We start from the raw sequence: 11909 nt of genomic DNA, 5'->3' as shown, positions 1-11909 counted from the left end.
CATGGTGCCTTTTTGAAGTACAGAGGACTGGGGAAGAGTCCCTTGAAACAAGGATAGAGAGGCAGGCAGAATAGATCAGATGTGAACTTGATCTTACAAGCAGTGCAAAGCCATGGAAGGTGTTAAGCATGAGTAACATAATCAGATCTGTGTTATAGATTATTTGGAAAGAAAGCAATTATCAAAGGAAATGTCAGTTTCTATCTGATACATGATAAGAGAACATTGTACTCGGTGAGAGATAATTGTAGCATTTGGCATTCAAAACTTAGTCTTTGCAATTTTTAACAATCTTAGGTGGTTCTTACCATGTGGTCAGGGCTTACTAAGGACTGATGTTCCTCAAATGGGTCACAGTAAATGACTTTTCCTACACGTCCTAGTCAACCCCAAATAAGGTGGGAAATACTATCAGCTAATTCATGGAGTTGATTTCCATATATTTCTACTTTTCCATGAAGGATTATCACAATTATTCAATTAAAATTCCATAATCATAAATACAGGAAATTATTTGTTCACACTAGGTGAAGCTTAAAAATATTTAAATCATTTTAAACTGCTAACATTTACTACTAGTAACACTAGTTAATCCAAAACACAATGACCTAGTAAACCTTTGCAGCTGTACACAATAGCTATCACTCAAGAACAATATTATACAACTAGAGTACAATTCTACAGGCTTTATTTTCAAAGGACTCTTACTATTAAGTTTTAATCATCTGAATATCATTGAAAATAATAGAAATTGAAATGCAAGAATAAACCAGGAGTTCTGCTTCTGGTATGACTGAGTATATGCCTACTGAAACCTACCCTCCTATATGTAACAACTATAAACTTTAAATAAAACAGAAACAAAAATACCTGAAGCTCCTAGGGATGAGTAAAAGCACTCAGATTTTTACAAGGGGTCCAATATGGAAGAATGGACCTATACAGAGTGGGTTTCCCCTTTTTTGAGGATTATTTATTTAGGCTGTGAACCTGAGGGTGGGTAGCAGTCAAGGCACCATGCAGGGTGGCCAGAGTCACTAGAAACACACAGTCTTTCTGGACACAATAACCTTAGGATAGGGTTTCAGGCAACCATAGCCATTAGAGAGAAAGAGGGAAATCTTAGAGACGGGAAATCCAGGCAAGCTCGAAATTCTGTACATAAACTATGCCCAAATTTCTGACTGACCTCTGAGCTCCGCATGCATGGGATATGGACTGAAAACAGCCCAGTTAAGAAAAAATAGAACTGAAATGGGATTTACGCAGGTGCCTAAGATGCAAAATTGCAGTTTGAGTCCAATCAAGTTGATCACCTGCTAAAACAAAAATATTAACATCATTCAGAAGAAGGTAACACTCAGAAGAATCTACAGTCTCCACGATGTAATGCACACAATGTCCAGAATACAATGAAAAAGTATACAACATCTGAATAACTAGAGAAATATGATACATTTACAAGACAAAGAACAATTAAAGAAGCCAAATGCAGATGACACCAATGCTAGAATTCACAGATAACTTTAAAGCAGCTATTATATGAGGTAAAGGAAGACACTCTTGTAATGAATGAAAAGATAGATAATATCAGCAAAGAAACAGAAACTGTAAGACAGAATAAAATGAAAATTGTATAAGTGAAAAATATAATCAATTAAAAAAGTGTTAGAAGAACTTAACAGCAGGATGGTGATGAAGAACATGACAGTGAATTTGAAAATAATACAAGCCATCTGATCTGAAGAATAGAAAAGAAAATTATTGAAAAGAAAAATGAACAGAGCCTCAAGGCCTCAGATCTAAAGGTCTAACATGTGTATATTTGGAATCTCAGAAAGAGAGAAAAGAAAGAATAGAGCAGAAAAAAATATTTTAAAATAAAGAAAAAACACTCTCTAGAAAGATTCCTATTTGCACATGGAATAAGCTTTCTCATTTAAAAAAAAGTTTTCTTTACAAGTAACAGACAAATGTAACTGTACTTCAGATGTTAAAACACATTTAGAGAAATAATGATAAAGTAGCCTTAAGATATTATGAATTTAAATTAGAGCACAGTTGTACTCCTCTGTATAAATGGCAAATCTGAATACTACTGCGTTCCAAAAAAATTATCTTTCTTTTAAAATCTACTAAGATTCAAGACTCAAGGTAAACTTATTAAATTCATTTTGTGGTATTAAGAGTATGCTGTGATATATGTAGAATCTATATGTTCAATGCCAGCAAGCAAATTACCTCTAACACCGTCAAACATTAATTTATAAATTGGCCTCCCTGTCACCTCTCTTCTTTATGCTGGACGCTGATAGAGGCAGTGGGAGTGAAACAGACATAAGCATGACAATTAGATTCTATACAAGAAAATGCCATATAAAATTCTTGTAAGATGAGTCCAGGAAATATATCTGCCAGCACTGAAATATTGTGTTCTTGTTTATACACAATGTAACAGAACAGCCTTTGTATTATTTTTAACCGTTCATACTTAAAATAATCTATACTTCAAAGGAGAGCAAACAGTGCATAAGCTTAGATTGCTCTTTACCTCATAATTTGGTTCTTGTATAGTGGATATTCTTCGGACCAGACAAGTCAATCTCTAAATAAACATTAACTTCCTTTGTGTTTCCAAATGTAGAAATAAAGATGAACATACAACATGAGGAGTTTCTAACTAAACAATTGTTAAAAATCAAATCGTATTTAAGGCCATATACGGTAAGGCTAAAAATAATATTTAATCTCTTGAAATCATACTCATAACAATTGCTAATTCTACACAGTTAATTGAAATGAAGAACAAAGGAAATTCCAGAATAATCTGAACAAAAGAGCTTTGAAAGTTGGAGAACGGTTTGTCGTATTGAATAGAATTTTTAGATTAACTGTCATCAGTAATGAAGCCAATCTAAAATTGCCAAGTTCTATTTTGTTCTTTCTTCTTAGCTATTCTTTTGAAAGTGAAGTTCTACTACAGATCTTCCCTGCCTTTTGCCATAATACATTTTTCAAATGCATGAAGGGGATGGCATTTTCTAATCTGAGAATTTAGTATGAAATAAATCAACAGTGTCATCAAAGCAAGTATTCAATAACTACAAATTATTATAATCATTTAAAATAGAAAATAAAGATTTTAATTTTTATAAAGCATGCATAAACAATTCACTTGATTGCATGAAGGACTATCAATATATCTAGCACACATACAATACAAATCAATTCAACCGAAAAAAGTTTTACATTAATATTCTTTTTAAAATTTATTTTCTTGAAACAGAGATAGGGTTTTGCTATGTAGCCCAGGCTGGCCTCAAGCACTCCCCGACATAGGCCTCCCAAAGTGCTGAGATTACAGGCATGAGCCACTGCCTGACCTAATATTCTAATTATAATAATATGTTAACAATTATTTTAATAATGTTTCCTTTAATATGCAAAAGAACTTTTAAGGAAATATTTATGTTGTTCAGCTTTCTTAAAAGTGATATACAAACAATTTTAACTGATGCCCCTTTTTGTTAGTAAATTTTGTACAATAAACAAAATTATTTGAAATCATTCAATGACTTGACTTTATAATTAGCTCTATGCTCAAAGTAGTATGTATTAATAAATGTTTGTTGAAGGACACTGCTAATGATACTGCCCCTCTTTACTCAAATTAAAGGGAAACTCAAAGCATCTCCTTTTTATCTCCACCCCACTTCAACCTACAAATAGGAAGAAGAAGCTCACAGGATAATCATTTTTTTAAAAAATGAAGAAGACAGAAGTCCGTCATAATACTAGGAAGTTAATATTTTTCTCTTTCACTTGAATCATTTATATCTCAGGAAATTAGAGCTAAAAGACTAAGTGCACCCCTTTCTTAGGAAATATCCTATACTTTGGGAGGCCAGAGAAGCACCTAGGGTAATGAAATCCATGGGACAGGCAAGCATGACCAGGGATGAACTGTGGAGAGTGCCAGATAATAGGCTACTCAGGCTGTCCTAGTCTTTAAGCCCACAAGGCCAAAGTATCCTCAAGGCTCACAAGGATCCTGTTTAGCTGTCCAATGTAGGAAGCTGACTGAATTTGGGATGGAAGCCCTGATTCATTCATTCAATGTTAATTAGAACAATGGTTTTCCTAGAGTATCTATTGAGATCATATGTTTAGCCATTTAACTTGACTAGCCATAGCAAATTTTAAAATTTGTTTTATTATTTAATTTTATTTTATTGGAGACCGAGTCTTGCCCTGTCACCCAGGCTGGGGTGCAGTGCTGCAATCATGGCTCACTGCAGCCTTGACCTCCCAGGCTCAACTGATCCTCCCATCTCAGCCTCCCAAGTAGCTGGGACTACAGGTGCACATCACCATGCCTGGCTAATTTTTGTATTTTTTGTAGAGGTTTTGCTCTGTTGCCCAGGGTGGTCTCAAACTCCCGGGCTCAAGCTATCCATCCACCTCAGCCTCCCAAAGTGCTGGGATTACCCACCAAAGTGGGATTACCCACCCTCTCAAAGTGCTGGGTAAGAACCACCATGCCCAGCCTGACATTTCTTTTTCTCACTCCCTCTTAGCTCCATAGTTTAATCATACTCAAGTGAAATTACACATAATGGTAAATTTTCCTGGGAGTTTACCATGTGCCAGGCAGTGCTCTGTGTCCTGGATATGCATCATCTCATTTAGTCTCCACAATAACCCTACCAGGTGAATCCCATTATCATACCTATTTTATGCATGACAAAATTGAGACTTACAAAGGTTTAGGAACTTACTTGAGGTTAAGCTATTAAGTAACAGAACTGAAATTTAAACTTGGGTCTGTTTCACTCTGCAGTGCAAGCTTTTATTCATGGGATTACTCTTCTTCTGTCCAAATGAAGGACACCTGGAAATAATGAGAACAAGCAAATCTCTTCCATCTTCTCTACCAAAGAGCTTTCACACACTTCATCAGTGGACTCTGAGATCTGCATGTTTATGGGAAAGTGATAAAGCCTGAAATGAAGGTAACAGCCTGGGCTGTTTAAAAGGAAATTCAAAACAGAATTATTGGGAAAGGAAGACAATGCCTTACTGCACAGACATGGTAGGATTAGTATGCCCAAAAGCCATCCAGTAAAAAGTGAGAGTAGCAAGATGATTTAAACAATAATCAAGACTAAGACACTTCTGCCTGTTCAATGGAATATACTATTTTGATTGATTCAACCATTTCTTCTCATATGAAACATATTCGTTAATGGCTTCCATCAATTACAGTGTATAACATTAAGAAATGAGCAAAAATAAATTCCATGTCATTTCTTACACTTTAGCAGCTAAATTTTTTTCACAACTTCTTGACACTAACAGATAAGAAAGAAGGCAACTTTTCCTCAAGAACTAAAACAGAATACTGAGTCCATCATCAAGAGACATCGGACATTGAAAAAGATAGCAGCACAAGTTTCCAGAACTCTTCTTTAAGTAGGAAAGGCCTGGGGGGAAAAAATGGGCCAACAGGTAGCAGGTATCAACTCCTACAGGACATTGAGGAAAGAAGTGAGCAAAAAAGACCCTCACATACTTAGTTTTTAAATATCACAAACTATGAGAGAGTCACATTATATGCTAAGAGAAGATGTAAGTATAGAGGTAGAGGTAAAAGATATAGGAGAAATGGAGTGGTTGAGAATCCATGTCAAAGAAGATGGGAGAGGGGATTGTTGGATGGATGGATAGATGGATGGGAGAATATGAATGGGTGAGTTTGATTTGGACAAAGAAGAATCACCTAGTCCCTAGGAATTGGATGGTGCATTTACAAAAAAAGCCTCATGGTGGCAGGCAAAAACACTAGCAAGTTTTCAACTACTAGCCTTTACTGAATAGGAAGCATAGTTACCCGTAAAGAGTAAAGGCAGCAGTCTATGATGCTTAAAGTAAATGAGGTTGTGGGAGAGATGCTGAGATGAATACAACAAAATTACTCAACAGAGTTGAGGGCCTGGCTGATACTAAAATACCATAGTTAAATTCTACTCTCAGTAGACTCTATTATCACTTGGAATTACTCCAGCCGTCCCCTGTAGTCTGAGTGTTTCAGAGAGTGTGCGGGGCAGGGGGAGATACAGTTGGAGAGATCTACTGTTACTGATATGTATGCAAGTATGGAAGAGGAAGGGTTAGTTTGGTGCATAGGAGAATTACAACTGAACAGAGAAGGAACTAAAGCAAGGAGGAGGGTGATACACAAGAAGAGAAAAGAAAGAGCAAGGAGTCTAGAAAAAATCTAGATTAAAAAATAAATGCAAACCAAATCAAAGGCTGAGAAAGCGGAAAGGCTGGCAAGCCGTGACCAGAGACTGAGTTGAGACATAAGAGGTAGGGTTGTTCTAAATGATTCCGGATTACAGGGGGTGGCTGTAGGATAGAGTTCCTAGAGAGGAAGTAACAATAAGGACATCAAAACTGGGTCAACTGAAGAAACGTGAGACCAAATTGCCTGGATGACAAGAGTTACAATGGGGACAACAATGACTAAAACAGGCTGCCAATGTCCTCACTGCACATGGGGACTGACCAGATGGTCCATAGGAAACAGGAAGAAGAGGGGAGAGAAACAGTCAGATCCAAATAATGAGTGCCTTAATGCCTGGGATTGTGGCACGGGAGGCTGAATATCTCAGAAGCTGTGCTGAGGAGCTCAGAAGATGGAGTAAGATGCCAACCATCTCTCTGGGTTGTAGTCCTTGAGGCTCAGGAATACAAGCACATAGCATTATCATCACAGAGACCTTCCCCCCAACATCATATGAGTCGCAAGACCCTCGTCCCAGCCAGCGTCCTTAGCCATTAACTCTTCTCTCATTATCCTCACTGTCACTTTCACAGCTTTAAGTATCACCTCCACATGAGTAACTTCCAAGTTTATGTCTCCAACCTTACACTCCCTCCTGTTAGTAGTTCTGAAGCTCTAAATAGCCTTCAAGACGTATTTTCCTAGACTACTGGCCATTAATTCACACTCAAATCAAAAACTCAAGAAAGCCAGCATGTTTCCCCAAAACTCTCACTTCCAGTTTTTCCTATTTTTCCCACTAATCCAGATGGAAAACATGGTGCCATTTTTTACTCCTCCCACCACTTTCTCACTCACATCTATACAAGTTGTACCAATTATTCCTTTGTGATGCCTCTAAGGCCATCCTTCCTCTTATGCTTCACTACCATTCCCCTAATTCAGGTCCACGTAGCTGAATATGTGTTATTATAAGAGACTCAGAACTTTCCTACCTGATTTCCCTCCTTGCTTCTTTCTATTTTTCCTACTAATTTAAGATGACTCTTCCTAAAATGTTACTTTTCACATGTCAAGCTCTATTCACAAACCTCCCATATCTCCCATGTATTTCCATAATAATAAAGGCCAAACTCTTTGCTCAAACACTGACATCTCCCATGTCTCCAAAACGGACTCCCATTACTTCACTACAAGAACCAGACACACCGTGATTATTCCAATTCCTCCTATCCCCATGGATTACATAGATTTTCAATTAATTCATATTTACGATTATATTTACCTGATCTACATTCACTACAAAGCACGTATTTCGATTAAATGAAGATTTTAATTCAGTAAGATTCAAATAACCTGGCATTTGTAAAAATGATTTAGCATAATTTCCCTAATGGGCTATGAAAATATAAATTACTTCCACAGTTGATCACTTGTAATTTATAGTTTAAAAGGTGAAGGGACCATTGATAGATGTCTGGAGTTTAGTTGTTAGTGAAATCAATTTATTGTAAGATTTCAGTCCTCAGAGAAGGAAAATTTTACTGATCACAACTTTCTGAAGTCCATCCTAAGTGGTTCTCTTTTGGAGAAGATCATCCCAGAAATGCATTACACATTTCTACATATACACAAAATGTTCAGCTACAGTGGAATGCATCCATGACAGGTTGTAAATAAAAATATATATAACAAAGAATCCCTGATCTACTGGATAAAGAAAACTTTCCCACCTATAAAGCTCTATATACCACTTTCTACCATGAAATACCAGTTATCTCCAATCCTTACATCCATGTGGTGTTATGAACTTTTTTTTTAATGAACTGCTGGGAATATACAGGAAGAGATTATAGAAAGGCAAGGAGTGAGGGGAAGACAGAGTCTTAGGGAATGCCTCTACCACATTGAGTGTGGGGTGGCACAAGAGAAAAAAAGAAAAAAAGGAATTGTCAGGAAAGAGGCAGAATGTAAGGAGACAATGGGCAATGAAAAAGATGCATGCAAGAAAGAGGAAGTGGTCAGCAGTCCAAAATGCTTCAGAGAGCATGAGGGAGGTTATGACTAAGAAAAGCCCACTGGATTTGAAAAAAACATAGATACACGCCTCTTGAGAGGCAGAATTTAGTACAGTGATGGGAGAAGGTCAGAACACATGGAAAAGGGATGATCAGCAAGTGGGAGCCAGGCACATGTCATTCATTCATAAGGACTGGCAGAGAAGGGAAGGAGATGGAGCACACAGCACTATAAGCTCTCCTAGCAAGCACCTTGCCTGTTTTGCTCGTTGCTGTCCCCAGCACCAAGAACAGTTCCTGGCATGTAATAGATACTCAGTAAGTATTTGTTGATTGGATATTGTTGAACTCAGTCAATGTTATTGAATTCAATGAATGTTGTTGTTTGGATAAATAAATGAATTAATGAATAAATATAGTACTTGTATTTGAGGGAGTATGAAAGAATACTCTTCATGGTATCACATGTAATTCAGGTCTCAATGCTGGAGTTATACTTAGTACAGACTAAGATCTGGTTATAAGGATAAAAGCTGTGAATGCAGCTAACATCAGACTTAGTGTAGGGTGGAGGATGGAGATCTTGTCTAGAGGTTGAAGTTAATCTTTTTGACAATTATCTGAGCGAAAATGGAATCTTTCAGACCAAACACGAGAACTGGAGGAAAACCTCTGGGTGTCTGCAGAGTAGAGTTCCCTCTCTGCCTTGACCAAGAAGGCAGTAAGAGATTGAAAGGAACTCCTGAGGGGTGGATTGTTAAGAAGAGGCTCTCCACCTAAGACAAACAGGGACTGAGTTATTAGGAAGTCCAGATGAGTACATACAATGTTGTAAAAACCTTTTGCAGCTAGAGGTTATCTATCTCAGTTTGCTAATGGTTCTTGTGCTCTGCATTAATTCCCTCAGTTCTGTCTCATACTTAAAGTCTTTGAAAAGGTCTCCTCTGGGCATAAGAATATAAGAGTTCAGCCAGCACTCGGAGAGGGGAGGGTGACCAGCACCATGGTGCCAGCAGGAGCAGCAACTAGAGTGGAAGGACCCCAAACACTGGGAATGTGGAGTAACCACTAAGACAACTTGAAGTTTAAGGGTTTGTTTTTATCAGATGACATGGTATTATCTTACAGGAAATCTAGGAAAGACTTTGTTTTCCTGTATTTCATTTTGTTTTGTTTATTTTGACAAAGGCAACTTGAGCAGATATAAGCTGTAAAGGAGGAAAACTTCCAGATAGCAACAGAAAGAAGGTACAGTTATAAGGAATGTATGTGATGTCATTAACAAAGCCCTGGAACACAGGAGGGGTCATGAGATTCAAAGGCAAGATGGGGGAGCTGGTTTTTGCAAAGTGGTATAAAGAAAGATTGAGAGAGTAGAAAGAAGGAAGATGCTTCTTTGAATCTCTTATGGAAATTACGGGGGTAAGTCAGCTACAGGCGTAGGGAACACAGGAAGTTCATATAGCTGCCTTGGAGAGACTACCAGAGAACCCAGTGACTAAGAGGCTTTTGCAAATCTTGAGGGGCTAGATGGCTGGAATTTCCAGAAATTCTAGTCAGCACAATTTAATGCTGTCTGCAGCAATACTTGGCAACCTGGAAAGGTTTGTTGCAATTGTTGGAGGTGCAGTCCTACATGTAAGCCAATCTCAGCTCACCATAATGGATCTGCCACATAGGCAGTCCTAACAATGGGATAAACTCACACTTCATAGAAGAATCATCTCACGATGATAGAAACAACTCTAAAGACAGGCTTTAATCAAAACAGTCATAATGAATCCACCCTGCTTATTTTCCTTCCAATGGAGCCAAGTTGTACTATTCATACCAAGATCTTCAGGGATTTCCAGGTGGAAGGAATCTTAGAAGTCATCTAGTCCAACCTGGCACCTATTATGACTTTCATTTTTAGAAATCCATGGAAGAAACTATCAGTGGGCACTGGCATACCCGGCTCCTCTACATTTCTCCGCCTCCTGTGCAGTACATCTGAGGCTGCATGGCTGAGCCCTGGCTAATGTGACATTGGTGGAAGTCGTGTAAGTCACTCCCAGGCCTGGCTCTCTCACACGGAGGAGAAACAGCCAAGTTGCATCACATCAGACTCTGCTTGAGAGAGAAATATACTTTGATAATGTTAGTCACTAATATTTGTGGATTTGTCTGTTTTGTCAGCAAGCATTAATTCATATCAAGCCACTTTTTAATAATCTAGCAACTCAGAGCTGTCAATCACTGTAAAGAAAGGGATGGAGATTATTATCACCCATATACCCAAAAGATTAAAATGGTGGAAGCAGTCATGAAACCCATTCTTACTTTGCAGTAGCACCTCACTTATCTAAAGGTTATTATTTGAGACATAACTTGCAAAGCTAAAACCTGAACTCCCTAACTGAGAACCAGAAAGTAAGCAGCAAACATCTTAAAACAACTCAGGGTAAGAGCAAAATAAAGCTTTAGAGTTTCATTCCCTGGTAAGCTCTTCAGGCTAGATTTATTTACTCAAGTTATTTCAGAGTAAATAAATCAATCTTGGAAATTTGATTATCTCCCATCAAATAAGAAATAGGAAATTGGCCAGGCACGGTGGCTTATGCCTGTAATTCCAGCACTTTGGGAGGCTGAGGTGGTAGTACAACTTGAGCCCGGGAGTTCGAGACCAGCCTGGGGAACACGGCTAGACCTCATCCCTACAAATTATTTAAAAATTAGCCAGCCATGTTGGTGCATGCCTGTGCTCGCAGCTACTTGGGAGACTGAGGTGGGAGAATCAATTTACCCTGTGAGGTCCAGGCTGCAGTGAGCCATGATGGTGCCACTGTACTCCATTTTGGGCCACAAAGCGAGAGCTTGTCTCAAAAAAATAAAATAAAAAAGAAACAAATAGGAAATTGGAAGCCAAAAAAAAGGAATGGCCTGGAAGGGGGCAAAACATGCCATTCTGATAGTGAAGGAGAGATCAGGAAAACTGTAAAAGGCAACACACCCAAATCAAAAAGCAGTGTACGGTGCTCCATTTTATAAAGGATAATTGAGCCCCACTGCCCTTCAGAGTCCTGAAAGCATCATGGAAGGCGCTCAGCTCACACCTGATGTAAACTAATAAAGATGACTTCAGTCTTCCTCCAACCTTTGTAAGCTTCAAAGGAAGGTAGGAAAACGTGTAAGAAGTCTCTGGAAATGGTAACTCAAAACAGTGTCTGTGTATACAGACATACACTTGGTCATTTGAAAAATTCACTTATGAGAGCTACCTTATTCCCTAGGTTGCCTCATAAAGCTGTTAAATTATATATATATATGAGACATTGCTGGGTGTGGTGGCTCACCCCTGTAATCCCAGCACTTTGGGAGGCTGAAGAGGGTGGATCACCTGAGGTCAGGGGTTGGAGACCAACCTGGCAAACATGGTGAAACCCCATCTCTACTAACAAAAATACAAAAATTAGCCAGGCATGGTGGCAGGCAGGAGAATTGCTTGAGCCTGGGAAAAGGAGGTTGCAGTGAGCCGAGATTGAATCACCGCACTCCAGCCTGGGCAACAGAGTGGGACTCTGTCTGGAAAAAAAAAAAAAAAAATATATATATATATATATATA

Source organism: Rhinopithecus bieti, unplaced genomic scaffold (genome assembly GCF_001698545.2).
Source record: "Rhinopithecus bieti isolate Rb0 unplaced genomic scaffold, ASM169854v2 scaffold_3878, whole genome shotgun sequence".
NCBI lineage: Eukaryota > Metazoa > Chordata > Mammalia > Primates > Cercopithecidae > Rhinopithecus > Rhinopithecus bieti.
This window is presented reverse-complemented; position numbering follows the sequence as displayed.